This window comes from Carlito syrichta, unplaced genomic scaffold, assembly GCF_000164805.1.
Source record: "Carlito syrichta isolate Samal-C Ts95f unplaced genomic scaffold, Tarsius_syrichta-2.0.1 Scaffold74861, whole genome shotgun sequence".
NCBI lineage: Eukaryota > Metazoa > Chordata > Mammalia > Primates > Tarsiidae > Carlito > Carlito syrichta.
This window is the reverse complement of record NW_007018957.1, coordinates 143066-161431: the sequence shown is the minus strand read 5'-3', so window position 1 is coordinate 161431 and position 18366 is coordinate 143066.

The following is an 18366-nucleotide window of genomic DNA, read 5'->3' as shown; positions in this document are numbered from 1 at the left end:
ATGGCTGCGTAGTATTCCATCGTGTATATGTACCACATTTTTTAAATCCAGTCCTCTTTTGATGGACAGCATGGTTGCTTCCAGGTTCTTGCTATTGTGAACAATGCTGCGATAAACATACGTGTGCAGATATCTTTTTTATAGCGTGATTTGAGTTCTTCAGGGTATATTCCCAGTAGGGGGATTGCAGGGTCATATGGGAGGTCAATATTTAGAGCTTTTAGGAATCGCCACACTGTTTTCCACAGAGGTTGTACTAGTTTGCACTCCCACCAACAGTGTAGAAGTGTTCCCTTTTTGCCACACCCTCTCCAGCAACTGTTATTTTTTGAGTTATTGATAATTGCTATTCTGACTAGAGTTAGGTGGTATATCAGTGTGGTTTTGATTTGCATCTCCCTGATGATTAGTGAAATTGAACATTTTTTCATGTGTCTGTGGCTGCTCGGATGTCTTCCTTTGAGAAGTGTCTGTTCATATCTTTTGCCCATTTTATAATGGGGTTGTTTGTTTTTTTCTTTTCAGCATGTTTGAGTTCCTTGTAGATTCAAGATGTTAAGCCTTTGTCAGACCTGGAGTTGGCAAATACTTTTTCCCAGTCTGTACGATGTCTCCCTGCTCTCTTGATGGTTTCTTTGGCTTTGTAGAAGTTTGTCAGTTTAATGAGGTCCCATTTGTCTATCTTATCTCTTATAGCCTGTGAGTTTCGGGTTTTGTTCAAGAACTGGATGCCAGTTCCGATTTCCATGAGGGTATGTCCTTCATTTTCTAAGGTTCTTATGGTTTGAGGTTTCACATTTAGGTCTCTGATCCATTTAGAGTTAATTTTTGTGTATGGGGATAGATAGGGGTCCTATTTCAATCTTCTGCATGTGGTCAGCCAGTTTTCCCAACACCGTTTACTGAATAGGTTCTCCTTTCCCCAGTGGTAGGTGGTGGAGGCTTTGTTGAAGATGAGTTGGTTGAAAAATTGAGGTTTTGCTTCTGGAATCTCAATTCTATTCCATTGATCTATATGTTCTGTACCAATACCAAGCTGTTTTGATTATTGTAGCTTTATAGTAAAGTTTGATGTCTGGTAAAGTGATACCACCTGCTTTGTTTTCTTTGCTGAGGATTGTTCTAGTTATTCTTGGTCATTTGTGTTTCCATATGAATTCCTGTGGTGTATTTTCTAGGTCTGAGAAGAATGTTGCTGGTAATTTGATGGTATTGCATTAAATCTGTAGATCGCCTTAGGTCAGATGGACATCTTCACAATGTTGATTCTTCCAATCCATGAGCATGGATTATTTTTCCACTTGTTTGTGTCATCTTTGATTTCTTTGAGCAGTGTTTTGTAGTTTTCATTGTAAAGGTCTTTCATGTTTCTGGTTAGGAAGATGCCAAGATATTTCATTTTTTTTGTGGCTATTGTGAATGGAATTGTGCTTTTTATTTGGGTTTCTGTTTGTTTATTATGGTGTTAAGAAATGCTATTGTCTTTTGCACATTTATTTTATATCCTGAGACTTTGCCAAAGTCCTTTATAAGTGTCAGGAGGTTTTTGACAGATTCTCTTGGGTTTTCAAGGTACATGATCATATCATCTGCAAAGAGAGATAACTTGACTTCCTCTTTTCCTATTTGAATACCTCTGATTGCCTCCTCTTCTCTGATTGCTTTAGCCAGGACTTCCAATACTATGTTGAACAGGAGGGGTGAGAGTGGGCATCCTTGTCTCGTTCCAGTTTTCAGGGGAAATGGTTCCAGTTTTTGTCCATTTAGGAGTATGCTGGCTGTGGGTTTCTAGTAGATGGCTTTTACTATTTTGAGGTATGTTCTCCATATGCCTAGCTGTTCGAGGGTTTTTATCAAGAAATGGTGCTGGATTTTATCAAAAGCTTTTTCTGCATCAAGTGATATAATCATGTGGTTTTTGTTTTGACATCTGTTGATGCATTTAATTACATTTATGGTTTTACGAATGTTGAACCAGACTTGCATCCCAGGGATGAAGCCCACTTGGTCATGATGGATGATTTTTGAGATGAGTTGTTGAATCCGGTTCACTAGGATCTTGTTGAGAATTTTAGCATCTGTGTTCATCACAGATATTGGCCTATAGTTCTCTTTCTATGTTGGGTCTTTACCTGGTTTGAATATCAATGTGATGTTAGCTTTGTAAAATGATTTTGGGAGAGTTCCATCTTTCTCAATTGCCTGGAATACCTTCATTAGGATTGGTATAAGCTCCTCCTTAAATGTCTTGAAGAATTCTGCTGGAAAGCCATCTGGTCCAGGGCTTTTTTTTGTAGGTAGTTTTCTTATTACGTAGTCAATTTCCTTGATTGTTATTGTTCTATTTAGGGTCTCAATCTCTTCTTGTTTCAACTTAGGCAGGTTGTGTGATGACAGAAAGTCCTCCATTTCCAAAAGATTTTCAAGTTTGTTTCCATACAAGTGTACATAGTAGTCTCTAATGATTTTTTGTATTTCTTCAGGATCAGATGTGACTTCATCTTTTGTGTTTCTGATTGTGTTTATTTGGGCTTTTTCTCTCTTTTTCTTGGTCAGTCTAGCTGGGGACCATCGATCTTGTTTATCCTTTCAAAGAACTAGCTTTTTGTTTCATTGATTTTCTGTATTATCTTTTTGTCTTCTATGTCCTGGATTTGGGCTTTTATTTTGGTGATCTGGATTCTTCTGCTGAAATTAGGGCTTATGTGGTCTTGCTTTTTCAGCTTCCTTAGGTGGCTTGTTAGGCTGTTAATTTGTGTTCCTTCCATTTTCTTCATGTGCGTTTGTAAGGATATAAATTCCCCACTTATTACAGCTTTTGTGGCATCCCAGAGATTTTGGTAAGATGTTTCTTCATTTTCATTTGTTTCCAGGTATCTTTTAATCTCTGTTTTGATTTCATCATTTACCCAGGAGTTGTTTAGCATCATGCTGTTTAGTGTCCATGTCTTTGTGGGTTTTGGGGCGACCTTGGTTGGTGTTAATGATTATTTTTATTCCACTGTGGTCTGAATAGGTGCATGGTAAAATTTCCAGTCCTTTTAAATTTGCTTATGCTTGATTTATGGCCAAGTATGTGGTTGATCTTAGAGTACGTTCCATGCAGTGATGAGTAGAATGTGTATTCTGTGGTCTTTGGATGGAGGGTTCTGTAGGTATCAATTAAGTCCATTTGATCAAGACTCACACTGAGGTTTCGGATCTCGTTGCTGATTTTTTGTCCTGATGATCTGTCTAGGGTTGTGAGTGGGGTATTAAAGTCCCCAGCTATGATGGTATTGGAGTCGATATCTTTTTTTAGTTTACCTAGGATCTGCTTTATGAAAGTTGGTGCTCCTATGTTTGGTGCATATATGTTCAGGATGGCTATTTCTTGTTAATGGATTGAACATTTTATCATTATGTAGTGGCCTTCTGTATCTTTTTTAATTTTTGATAGCTTAAATGGTATTTTGTCTGAGATTAAGATCCCGACTCCTCCTTTCTTTTGTGTTCCATTCGCCTGAAAATTTGTTTGCCATCCTCTTACTTTGAGTCTGTGAGTGTCCTTTCTAGTGAGGTGAGTCTCTTGAAGGCAATAGATTGTTGCCTGGTGATATTTTATCCATTTTGCCATTCTGTGTCTTTTCTGTGGTGCATTTAGTCTGTTCACATTCAAACTAATTATTGAAATGTGAGAGTTGATTCCTATCATAATGTTCTTACAGAGTTGTTCTTCCTGTTTGTGTGTTGTCTTTCTTTTGGTTTTAGAGTTGGATCATTTATGTTTTTAAACTTTTGCCTGCACTCTTGTGAAGAACATTGTTCTTTTTTCTTTTTCTTCTATGTTGTCTTACAGGGGTTCTCTGAATCTTTTCATCCTTGATGAGATGAGGGAAGTTTTCTTGAATGGTTTCATGAAATGTTTGTTCCAGTGTGGCCTCTGTTTCTCTCTCTGCCTCAGGAAAGCCAATTACTCTTAGGTTCAGTCTCTTGAAGTGATCATTCATCTCTTGAAGGTTTTGTTCTGTCTTTTTGAGCTTCTTTTCTATGCTTTTGACAGTTTGGGTTAGTCCTGTGTTTTTTTAATTCTCTCTATTGATGTCTTGATGTCTGGGTTTGTTGCATGTGACCAGTCATTCTGGGGGCTCTTCATTGTTTGTGTTCCGGAATCTATTTTCCCAGTGTCTGATCTCCCAGGGGTCTGTGTGAGACCTATATTCTTCTTTTGGTTTTTCTTCATTTGTGTGGTTTTTTCCCCTTCCCTACTTTTTCCTTCCCTCCACGTCACCATCTTCTTTAATTCTGTTATTCAGGGATAGAAGGATTGGTTTTACTTCTGTTTGTTCAATCTCCTATTCTTTATGTATGTCCTCTTATTTTATTCAATTCTGGAGTTGCACTGTAGGTTGGGGGGTGGTCCTTTTTGCAGTTTTGAGATTTACTAAGGGGGGAGCTGTGATTCAAAATCTATCTGCAGGTCCTGGTATTTGCCAACAGGTGTATGGATAATCTGAAACCCACTTCCCACTGCCTTGGAATCTGTCCATGCAGTGGGGCTGTAGGTTTACTCCCTGAAATAAAATGTGGTTAGCAGAGGGAAGAGAATGGAGTAGACAGTGGGGGGAAGAGGGGGGTGGAGAGAAAGAGGAGTAAGGGGGGAAACAGACGAGTGTATCAACAAATGGAGAGAGAGACCTAAACTGAAACAGATAAAAACAATAGACCATGGCTACAGACTAACCAGTTCCCATACAAAAAAAAAAAACATACAATGATGCTAACATACAAGCTAACCAGCCACCTTATTGGTGTGCTGTTCCTCTATACAAAGATATGGTTTACAGAGAGGAGAAAAGAGAAGAAAAGGAAGAGAAAAAAAAGGAACAAAACAATAGGAATAGAATCAAGTCATTAAACTAACAGAACCAATTGAGCACACTCTGAGACTTTTCATTTAAGTCCAATGTCCTTTCAACTCGGATTTCTAGCTTTCTTTTCAAGCTAGTAAATTAGTTCACAGTTAGGGTCAGTTGCCCCTGGCCTGCTGTGAAGGACAGTTCAGATCATCCTCCATTCACCACCCAAATCAGTCCTTTTTCTTTCTTTTCTTTCTTTCTTTCTTCTCGCATCTTTCATTTTCTGTTTATGTGTATATGTGAAGGACTGAGTATTCACAAAAGGGCAGGTTTTTTTGTTTGTTTTTGCTTTTTTGTTCTTCTCTTTTTTAGTTTAATGTGTGTGTGAATATATGTGTGAGGGTTCTATTTGAATTCCTTTTTTTCTTTTCTTTATTTTCTCTTTTTTTTTTCATTTTGGGTTGGGCATGTGTGTGTGTGTGTGTGTGTGTGTGTGTGTGTGTGTGTATGTGTTTGGTTTTCCTGTTTTTTGTTGTTGTGTTTTTGTTTTGTTTTGCTTTGTGGTTATTCCAGCTTGTTTTGGTATGTGTAATTGTTTTTTGCTTTTATTTCTGCTCTTGTTGTTCTTTTTTTTACTTTAAAATTTTTGTCTGCCTTGTTTCATTCTACGTTTATCTGTTCTCCTCATTTCTGTTACTTTATCTTAGACTCAGGGGGTACCCATTGCATCATCATATAGAGTGGTGGTGGGTAGCAAGTCTCAGGGAACATATACCACAATCAGTGAACATTGTGATTTGCAAGTAGTTTCTGAACCCTAGCTCCCCATCCTCCATTATATTTGACTCTCAAAACTACAAGAGACACAGCCACAACCCTGTTTCAAAATAAAACAAATTCAGAGTCCTGATCAGAGAAGAATAGAGGGCTGAACAAGCATCATAAATGAAAGCCTCTCCCACTGCCACTGAATAATGGAACTAAAGAGAAAAGAAAGAGACCTGTCACAAATGAGGAAAATCAATGGAAGAACATAGGTAATTCCCAGTGTAACTAAGGGAAAATGCCTGAAAAATCAGATCTCAGAGCCCAAACAATGGAAGTCACTAATGACTGGCCCCAGCATACAACAGGGATTAGGGAATGGATGGAAAGAGTGAATAAGACTCAAGAAATACAAGATGCAACATTGAAGGAATTTGCAACAGATTTAACCATAAAAATTTTCTTCCAGGAAATAAATAACAAGATGACAAGCATGGGAAGCAGAATTAATCAAGCAGAATAAATAATCTCACAATTTTAAGAAGAAAACATGGAATTAATCCAATCTTTAAAAACATAGAAAGAAAACTCAGAGAGAAAGAATAAAGCCTCCAAGAGATGTGGGGTTATATCAAGAGGCTGGACCTATGCCTGATTGACATCCCAGAAGAAGAAAGGGAAATGGAGAAAACCTTGGAGTAAGTATTTCAGGAGGTTATCCAAGAAAATTTTTCCCATCTCACCAGAGATGTGACTCCAAACACAAAAGATACCTAGAACCCCCAGAAGACATCAAATGAGATGACTAACCCATAGACACGTAGTAATTCACCTACACAAAGTAGCCACAAAATAAAAAACCCTAAAGGCAGCAAGAGAGAAAGGTCAGACTACCTACTGAGGAAAACCAATCAGAATAGCAGCAGAACAGCAGACCTATCCGCAGAAACACTACAAGCTAGAAGGACTGGAATCCAATATTCAAAGTCCTCAAAGATAAAGAGTTTCAACCAAGAATTTCCTATCTAGCCAAGCTCAGCTTCATCAGTGACGGAGAATAAAATTCTTCCTAGGCATCCAATCCCTAAGAGATATGCAGCTTCCATCTACAGGAGATGCTTAAAAAGGTATTAAGCACTGAAGAAAGGAAACAAAGAATGACCACACACTTCCCAAGAGAACAGCAGACCACAGAATCAATGGAGAATACATCACAGCAGCAAACTTGAAAACACACACATGCATCAACCCAAAAGCTAAAAGGAAACAAACAAACAAACAAAAAAACTTTATAAGAACCTCATCATGGGAATAAACAATCACATTTTGATTATCAGCCCGAACATGAATGGACTAAATGCACCACTAAAAAGAGACAGAATGGCAACTGGGTTTTAAAAAAATGACCCAACAATTACTGCAAAGGAAACACATTTCATCACAAGGGGTGCACACAGACTCAAAGTTAGAGGATGCAAGATGAACTTCCAGGTGAATGGATCTCAAAAAAAGGCAGGAGTAGTGATCTTAAGATCAGATAAAATGACATTTAAGCTATCAAAATTTTATTTATTTATTTTTATTTTTTTTACTTTTTTAATTTTATTTTTATTTTTAATGTAAAGATGTGGGATACAATTCAGGGTTAGGTATACAAACATTGATCCTGCAGTTACCCCTGTTACTGAGGTATGACCCTCCCTGCCCTTGCAGTTTCCTTCAACTGCCACCCCCCCCAACAGTTTCCCATTACTGCCAATCACTTTCTTATAGCATTTTAATTGTTCAAGGTCCTCTTTGAGTGAGAACATATGGAACTCTGTTCTTAGTTTCTGTGATAAATCACTGAGTATGATCAACTCCAAATCTATCCAGGTTGCTGCAAATTCCATATATTTGTAGTTCTTTATGGCTGCATAATATTCCATTGTGTATATGTACCACATTTTTTTAACCAGTCCAGCCTCTATGGGCAACACGGTTCCATGTTTTTGCTATTGTGAATAGAGTTGCAATAAACATTCATGTGTAGGTATCTTCTTTTAGAAAAATTTGAGTTCTCTGAGTGTATTCCCAATAGGGGAATTGCTGGGTCATATGGAAGGTCAATTTTTAGTTCTTTCAGAAATCTCCAGACTCTTTTCCAGAGAGGTTGTAAAAGTTTGCATTCTCACCAGAGGCATTCCTTTTTCTCCACATCCTCACCAGCATCTGTTGTTGTTTGTTTTATTAATGATAGCCATTCTTACAGGGGTTAGGTGTTATCTCAGTGTGGTTTTGATTTGCATTTCTCTGATGATGAGTGAGGCTGAGCACTTTTTCATGTGTGTTGGCTGCCCATATATATTCTTTTGAGAAGTGTCTATTCTTGTCTTTTGCCCACTTTTTAAAGGGGCTGTTTGTTTTTTTCCCTTTGGTGCGTTTGAGTTCCTTGTAGATCCTAGACATTAGGCCTTTGTCAGATATACAGTTGGCAAATATTTTTTTCCATTCTGTGGGCCGTCTCCCTGCTCTCTTGATGGTTTCTTTTGCTTTGCAGAAGTTCATTAATTTGATGAGGTCCCACTTGTCTATCTTATTTCTTAAGGTCTTGGTCTTTAGGGTTTGGGAAAGGAATTGGTTGCCAGTTCCAATTTCCATAAGGGTGTCTCCTGTGTTTTCTAAGATTCTTATAGTTTGAGGTTTTACATTTAGACCTTTGATCCATTTAGAGTTAATTTTTGTGTATGGTGATAGGTAGGGGTCCTATTTCAGTCTTCTGCATATGGTCAGCCAGTTTTCCCAGCCCCATTTACTGAATAGGTTTTCCCCTCTCCAGTAGTTGTTGTTGGAGGCTTTGTCAAAGATGAGTTGGTTGAGGAATTGAGGTTTTGCTTCAGGAATCTCTATCCTGTTCCATTGGTCTATGTGCCTGTTTTTATACCAATACCAGGCTGTTTTGATTACTGTAGCTTTATAGTAGAATTTGAAGTCTGGAAGTATGATACCTCCTGCTTTGTTTCTCTTGCTAAGGATTGTTTTGACTACTCGTGGTTGCTTATGTTTCCATATGAATTTCTGTATTGTTGTTTTCAGGTCTGAGAAGAATGATGTTGGCAACTTAATGGGTATTGCATTGAATCTGTAGATTGCCTTTGGTAGGATGGACATCTTAACAAGCTGTCAAAAATTTAAAAAGATATAGAAAGACACAACATAATGATAAAAAGTTCAATCCATCAACAAGAAATATCCATCCTATAAACATATATGCACCCAACACAGGAGCACCAGCATTTATAAAGCAACTATGAAGCAAACTAAAAGAAGATATTGACTCTAACACTATTTTAGCTGGGAACTTAAATACCCCACTAACCACCCTAAATAGATCAACAAGGCAAAAAAAAAATCAACAAAGAGATTTGGAACCCCAACTTGATGCTCAACCAAATGGACTTAATAAATATCTACAGAATACTCCACCCAACAAACACAGAATATACATTCTACTTATCACCATATAGAACATACTCCAAAATTGATCACTCAGCCATAAATCAAGCATAAACAAATTGCATAATATCATAACACTGCCATGCACCCTCTCAGACCACAGTGGAATAAAAATAAATATCACCACCAACAAAATTGCCCCAAATCCACAAAGACATGGACACTAACCAGCATGATGCTGAACGACCTCTGGGTCAACACAAAAATCAAAACAGAAATTAAGTGTCCTAGAAACAAATGAATACAAAGAAATATCCTGCCAAAACCTCTGGGATGCCATGAAATCAATTCTAACAAGGCCATTTATATCTCTACGAACACACATCAAGGACATGGAAAGATCACAAGTTAATGCCTAACAAATTACCTAAGAGAGCTGGAAAGAGAAGACCACTAAAACCCTAACTTTAGCAGGAAAATTCAGATCACCAAAGTAACAGTCCAAATTTAAGACATAGAAGACAAAAATATCGTAGAAAACATAAATGAAACAAAAAGCTGGTTCTTTGAAAGAGTAAACAAGATTGGTGGACCCCCCTGGCTGGAATGACCAAGAAAAAGAGAGAAAAAGCCCAAAAAACACAGTCAGAAATGCCAAAGATCAAATCACAACTGAACCCAAAGAAATACAAGAGATTATCAGAGATTACTGTGCACACCTTTATGGAAACAAACTTGATAACCTAAATGAAATGGGGGACTTTCTGAAATCACACAACATCCCAAAGCTGAAACAAAAAAGACATTGAGACACTAAATACATCAATAACAACCCAGGAAATTGACTCTGTCATGAGAAAACTACCTACAAAAAAAAGTTCTGGACCAGATGGCTTTCCAGTGGAATGCTACAAAACATAAAAGGAGGAGCTGATACCAATTCTATTGAAAGTATTCCAGGCAATTGAGAAAGATGTAATTCTCCCCAGATTATTTTACAAAGCTAATATCACAATGATGCCCTAACCAGGTAAAAATCCAATAGAAAAAGAGAACAGGACAATATCCCTAATGAACATAGATGCAAAAATTCTCAACAGGATTCTAGCAAATAAAATCCAACAACACATCTCAAAAATCATCTACCATGACCAAGTAGGCTTTATTCCCAGTATGCAGAGCTGGTTCAACATCCACAAGACCATAAATGTAATCAAATACATCAACAGATGTAAAAACAAGAACCACATGATTATATCATTAGATGCAGAAAAAGCTTTTGATAAAATCTAGCATCCCTTTTGATAAAAAAATCCTCAAACACCTAGGTATAGAAGGAATATACCTCAAAATAGTAAGCACCATCTACGATAAATCCACAGTCAGTATATTGCTAAATGGGCAGAAACTGGAAATGTTTCCCCTGAAAAATGGAACAAGACAAAACTGCCCACTCACTCCCTTGTTCAACACTGTATTGGAAGTACTAACCAAAGCAATTAGACAACAGAAGAAAATCAGGGGTATTCAAATAGGAAAAGAGGAAGTCAAGTTATCCCTCTTTGCTGACTATATGATCCTATACAACACCCAAGATAATCTGTCAAAAACCTGCTTTCACTGATTAAGGGCTTTGGCAAATCTCAGGGTACAAAATAAATGTGCAAAAGACAGTTGCATTCTTATACACCAACAACAAACAGGCAGAGTGCCAAATACAAAGTACAATCCCATTCACAATAGCCACACACAAAAAAGAAATACCTCAGCATCTTCCGAACCAGAGAAGTGAAAGACCATTATAATGGAAACTACAAAACTCTGCTCAAAGAAATCCAAGAAGTCACAAACAAATGGAAAGATATCCAATGCTCATGGATAGGAAGAATCAACATTATCAAGATGTCCATCCTAACAAAGGCAATCTACAGATTCAACGCAATACCCATTAAATTACCAACATCATTCTTCTCAGACCTAGAAATGACAATACAGAAATTAATATGGAAACAGAAACGACCATGAACAGCCAAAGCAATCCTCAGCAAAAGAAACAATGTGGGAGGTATCACACTTCCAGATTTTAAACTTTACTATAAGGCTACAGTAACCAAAACAGCCTGTACTGGTACAAGAATAGACATATGAACCAACGGAACAGGATAGAGATTCTGGAAGCAAAACCTTAATTCCTTAACCAATGTGTCTTCGACAAAGCCTCCACCAACAACCACTGAGGAGGGGAGAACCTATTCAGTAAATAGTTCCAGGAAAACTGACTGACCACATGCAAAAGATTAAAACAAGATCCCTACCTATCACCATACACAAAGTCAACTCTAAATGGATCAAGGACTTAAATGTAAAACTTCAAACTATAAAAATTTTATAAAATGCAGGAGACATCCTTATGAAACTTGGAACTGGCAACCAATTCCTGATCATAGCCCCAAGTGTCCATGCCATAAGATATAAAATAGACAAGTGGGACCTTGTCAAACTAAAACGCTTCTGCAAAGCAAAGGAAACCATCAAGAGAGAGGGGAAACAGCCCATAGAATGGGGGAAGAGCTTGCCAACTGTTTATCTGACAAAGGCCTAACATGTAGGATCTACAAGGAACTCAAATGTGCTGAAAGGAAAAAAACAAACAGTCACATTAAAAAGTGAGCAAAAGACATTAATAGACAGCTCTCAAAAAAATATATATGGGCAGACAACAGACACATGAAAAAGTGCTTAGTCTCACTAATCATCAGAGAAATGCAAATCAAAACCACACTGAGATAACACCTAACCCCAGTAAGAATGGCCATCATCAATAAAACAAATAACAACAGATGCTGGTAAGGATGCAGAGAAAAACAAATGCTTCTACACTGCTGGAGGAAATGCAAACTAGTACAACCTCTTTGGAAAACAGTGTGACAATTTCTCAAAGAGCTAGACATTGACCTTCCATATGACCCAGCAATCCCACTACTGGGAATATACCCAGGAGAACTCAAATCATTCTACAAAAAAGATACCTGCACACACATGTTTACTGCAACACTATTCATGATAGCAAAAACATGGAACCAACTGTGCTGCCCATCAGAACTGGACTGGATTTTTAAATGTGGCACATATATACAATGGAATATTGTGCAACCATAAAGAAGGACAAACATATGGACTTTGCAGCAACTTGGATGAATTTAGAGTCTATCATACTCAGTGAGCTATCACAGAAACAAAGAACAGGATACCATACGTTCTCACTCATAAGCAAACCCTGAACATTTACCATAATTCTATCAGAAAGGGATTGGCAATAGTAGTGGGATACTGCCAGGTTGGGGTGGGGGCTGGAGACACAACATCAATAAAGGTACCTGATCTCAAACCAGGCAAAGTGGAGACCAAAGGGAGGTCCAAACTTTAAAATGACCACTCGTATACGTAATTCTGAATTGTACTCCACATCTTTAAAATAAAGTTTTAAAAATGCAACCACTAAAGCAGAAATTTTAAAAATAAATAAATAAAATTTAGAGTCGATAATAGAAACTTATTTTTGAGTAACTAGATTCAGATTATAAAGCTCATGTGAAAAAAATAAACATTCAAGAATAGCTTCATTCTGAAGGAACACTAAGTGTTGACCTTCATTTCTAGTGCCAGCAGTTCCAGATTTAAAACTCCCAAGGATGAATCTGACTAGCCAAGCAGACAGCACATATGTGCCTTCTCATGGCTGAACCCAGGCAGTTAGAGGGAGAATCTGGTAAAACAACCCCCAGGGACAAATTTTGATCTTGTTTTGTGAAGGCAGACACTTGAATGTATCATCACATTAAGGTAGCATACCACATGGCAAAAACATTTCCCAAAAGAGAGCTGGGATGCTGCATGAACACTGAGAAGCTCAGAAATGACGAATGTTTATTACAGTTTCTAAGCATAGACAGAAAGAGAGGAGGGTGAATTGTAGTCATGGATATAGATGCATGTATCTGTTTCCAAAATCATAAAGAAAGAATAGCTTCATGATGACTGTAGTTAATAGTAATGTATTGTATATTTCAAAATTGTTAAGAGAGTACATTTCAAATGTTCTCACCTCAAAAGTAAGTATGTGTAGTGATCAATACATTAACTAACTTGATTGGATCATTTCAAAATGTATACACATATCAAAACATCACACCATACACCAAAATTATATGTGATTATTATTTGTCAATCAAGAATAAAAGAATAACTAGGAAACACCTGACAGGGAGAATAATGAGGGAGAGAAAAACACTACCAAATATTAAAATATATTATAAAATTATAATGACTTAAACAGATTAGACAGATGAGTTGTATGTATTTGTAAAAGAAAGTCAAGATTCAGACCTAATCCATATGAAAATTTACAATATAATCAGGATGGGGCTTCAAATCAATAGGAGAAAAATAAGCATTATTCAATTAAGGGGATTTAGAAAATCGAGAGACCTCTTGAAAAAGTAGTAAACTTGGAGCTATGTCTTTCCCCTTATACTAAATAAATACTAGTTAAGTCAGACTTAATCTAAAAAGGAATATAAAGGAGAACCTCTTACAAGTGGGAAAAGCAAGAGGGGATTGTTTTATAACCTCAGCAGAAAAAAGACCTTTCAAATATGACACAAAATTCAGAAGTCATGAAGAATGACTGACAGATTCCAGTTATCAGAGATAAGTGAGAAGCGAAAAGGTGGACAAAATAGGAAGACGACAATACCATCATCACAGTTGTCAGTAACAGAGTCAATTGCAGATGGTGACCAGCCTGGAGCACATCAGGATCACCGAAAACGTGGGTAGAAACTCACAGAAGGAAATCGACCAACTACATGCATAGGGTTTGTTTCTCTAAATATTTTTGGTTTGGGGAGACATGCCTGGTATCAACACAAGCATCCTTCTCATTGGCAAATGTCAGCAGACATTCGGTAAGCAGCGGCCTGTGTTCCCAAAGAAGAGAAGTGGACTAAATTGTTATTGGACACCTGAGACAATGAAGAACCGTTGTCCAGAGCAGACCGTGAGCATGAGGGATGGAGAATTTACACAGAGGTGGAGATTACCAAGAACAGGAAGCTCAGGTCCAGCACTTACATCAGCACTTGAATTAAGAACTGAGATAAAATAGAGTATCACACTGAGACCTCACTGAGTGAGGTCTTCTAGTAAACTAAACTGTAAAAGTATACAGCCAGGAGAGTGCTGGAAACCAAAGAAGAACTCCAGAGCCGGGCTTTGATTAAACTCCTTCTCTGGGCCTTTCCAAACTGGAGTAAAGATGAAGAGGACTTGAGTTGCTGGGGCTGAACCTGGAAAGATGGAAACTGGATGGCAATTATGGGTCTAGTGTTTAGAGAAATGGTAAAAAGTGACCACACACACACACACACGCACACACACACACCCACACACCAAGATGGAGACAGAAAAGTCATTGGTGTATGGACGCCTGCCCTTCTTGAAGTTGGTGACATTGACAAACATTCTCCTTTCTTGAACTCGCTTGAAATTGGATATTTGTTCTTCAGAGCCAAAGAACCCTGACTATGAACTTGTCCGCATTGTGGCATCATCTTTGTCGTGACCTTAGGTCATCTAGGAAGACAAGCCTCCTGTCTGAATTCAGTGCCTTTCTCCATGGCATAGCACCACCAGCTGCTTCTGAGCATGAGGTCATGCGCACACTGCTGAGATGGCCCTGAGGCACCCATGGGAAACCCTAGAATTCAGCAGCACCTACCTTTAGAAAACCTGTGAGCCAGAAAAAGCAGAATCTGGAGATTTCTACCTTTGTGGAGTGGAAAGAGTTGCCCCAAATAAACACGTTCGTACCATTCTCATCCTCTCAAGTGCCGTAAAAACCACACACATCATGGGCATCCTTAAGACTCTGTTGAGAGATTGGCTGGATGCCAGAGAGTCAATAGGAAGTTTACTCTGAGTCACCACTCACAGACGAGTCAGTGTTTGAGCTAAATCCTCAGGCAGGAATTGCCAGGTGAGCTGAGAGCTCCAGATGCTGGTCCCCAAGACACTGCTGCTGCAGCCCTGTCCAAGATCCACTCTCCTTGGAATATGTGTAGACAGAGGCTTGGGCTTCATCAGGACCCTACAGTGCCACGATTCAGATGGGCAAGCAGCTGGATCTGGTTGCATGCATCAGTGTTAAAGACAGGTGTGGGGATAATCCCCCTCTTGGGTCAAGTCCCCATCTGCTTCATCTTGGGGATGAACCGCCCCCATCACGGGGCCAGGATGGATACTATGGAGCCTTGAGGCAGAACTGCCTCTGGTGTGGTTCTGCGGGTGGTGAACAGGGTACAAGCAGACCTGGTTTTCAGGCTGGCTCTGACAGTGATGACCTCATTTCCATTTGGAAAGTGAGGTGACTGGGCAAGATTCATGAGTTTTTAACATTTTGGTTTTTAAACAACAGAAAATGTGTATATACACTTGTATGCAAACCCCAGGAAGTACAAATATGTACAAATGTGGAGTTCCCTGGTGGCAGCAGGCGGTGTGTGCAGAGTGGGCCACCGTCCCCTCTGTCATATCACACATCGCTGTCCCCACCCTCAGCTGGAGGTGGCTCTGGGTTTCTTAGAACATGGAATTCCAACCAAGATGACAGGTACACAGGACAGACAGGCTGCTCCAAACACCCAGGAGCTAGGTAGTTAGAGGAAATAAAAATGGGGTGGAACTAAGTAAAAACAAGAAACACACATCTCTGGAGAAAAAAATGGAAAAGGGACACAGCCGAAAGCAGGAGCTGACCCCTGTGAGGACTAAGAAAACTAAGGGACTCCATGGGGGCTGGGATGGGAGTGCTACATGGCAGGTTGAGCTGGACACCCTGCACTGCTCAGGACAAGCACCAGCTGCCTGTCCACGAAAGGAGCCAGGACAATGCTGTACACATCCCAGAGACTGTAGCCAGATTCAGGCTGCTTACCAGGAGCTGGGAGAGACCATAATGAGACCCATGCCCAGGCCTGGGCCAGGTCCTAAAACTGCTCCATCCATCTAAACATGGAACCCAAGCTAAGCCACCACCATAAGATCTGCTTAGGAGCTAGGTGGGTCCTGAAAAAATATACCTTGAAATGGTTCCACAGAGAAGTACCCACATAAAGCCCTCCAGTGGAAAAGGGGGTTGACAAACAGGAATCTCTAAGCACATGGAAAAGTCTAGCACCATGGATCACAGTCAACTGATGCACAAGAATAGGAGAACTTATGCCTAAAGAAATAGACATAATAAAGCACTCTGACAATGATATTAAGACATTTAGGCTTAAATAAATGCATGAAGAAAAAATGAAAAATAGACTAAAAATTAAAAGATATACAAGAAATAATAGTTGTTTAAAGTTAAAAACTCTCATGTAAATAATAGAGAGCATAGTATCCAGGAAATAATATGAACACGTGAGATAAGAATAGGCATTCTTGAAACAGAAGAGGCAGATATGGGAGAGAAATCCTTAATTAGAAATTTGGGGTATGAAAACATAATCATAATAAAACCCTCAGTAGACTAGTAGATTGCTTTCACTTAAAAAGACAGCTGGAGCCGGGCTCGGTGGCTCAGCCTATAATCCCGCGCCTTGAGAGGCTAAGGTGAGTGGATTGCCTGAGCCCGCGGGTTCGAGATCCACCTGGGCAGGCGAGACCTCATCTCTACAATAAACCAAAAATTAGCTGGGCGTGGTAGTGCACGCCTGTAGTTCCAGCTACTTGGAAGGCTGAGGCGGAAGGATCGCCAGAGCCCAGCAGGTCGAGGCTGCGGTGGTCAGGAGCGGCCACTGCACTCCAGTCTGGGCGACAGAGTGAGACTCCAACTCAAAAAATAAAAAGACAGATGGGAGGCTAGGTGGGGTTGATCATGCCTGTAATCCCAGCACTTTGGGAGGCAGAGGTGAAAGGATTGCCTGAGCCCAAGGGTTCGAGACCAGCCTGGGTAACATGGCGAAACCTCATCTCTAACAATATTTAAAAAATGAACTGGGTGTGGTGGCACATACCTGTAGTTCCAGCTAATTGGAAGATTGAAGTGGAAGGATCGCCCGAGCCCAGCAGGTGGAGACTGTAGTAGCTGTGACTGTGTCACTGCACTTCAGCCTGGTTGACAGAGTGAGACTATCACTCAAAAAAAAAAAGACAACTGGGAAATTAAAAGAAAGGAGTGAGAGTGAAAGAAAAATCCCAGGATTCCGTAACAAAAAGAGGAAGCAAAATATGAAGAAGAAAAAGAAAAAAAAAAACAAGACAGTGCAGTGATATTCAAAGAAATCATGGCTGAGCATTTTCCAGAAATAAAGATGTAACTCATTTAAGTCTAAGCCAAGAACATTGAAAATCCCACACCTAGAACATAAAGAGAAAACCTGCAAAGCCCCAGAGAGAAAATACAGATCTACAAAGAAGTGACAGACAGGTAAAAGAAAGCCTCTAGCCAGCAATAATGGATGTCAGAGGAAATGAAGAATGATCTGAAAAGTGATGAAGGAAAAACACTGTGATTGTAGCATCCTATTCCCAGCAGAATAAAGACATTTCAGACGTTCAAGGAAGCAGGAAGTGAAGACCTCCAGATCCTCACTCTGAGAACTAAAGGCTGTATTTCAGCAGGAATAAAAATGGACTCTGGAAGGGGCAGGATGCAAGAAGCAATAGTGAGCAGGAAATTGATTTAAATGTGTTGGTGATGTTCACAGCTTTATTCCATCCCAGCTAAGATGCAACTGCTTTTAAGATACACTGTTACTTTAAACATACTGTTACTTTATGAACTTCTAAGAAGGAAAAGTAACTGCCAATCATAATTAAAGACAGAATTAAAGACAAGAGTTTGACCTCCCTATCAGAGGGAGGTTAAATTGTGGGGGGAAAATGTGTACTTTATATACAATTGATCAAGATAGTAAGCACTGACTTCAGCAATGACTATGATACATTAAAAGCAATAGTCACAATGATAATGAGGTATGGATAAAAGGACAATTTGTGTTTTAAAAGAAGTCAGAACTAAAACTTTAGAAGCATATGGCTGCTGGGAGGGAGCTAGATTAAGAGAAAAGTTAAAGAGCTAAACATTCTGAGTCTTGTTTAAAAAGAGGATACAGAGCCGGGCTCAGTGGCTCAGCCTGTAATCTCGAGCCTTTGGGAGGCTGAGGTGAGTGGATTGCCTGAGCCTGCGGGGTTCGAGACCCACCTGGGCAACTTGGCGAGACCTCATCTCTACAATAAATCAAAAAATCAGCCAGGCGTGGTAGCGCATGCCTGT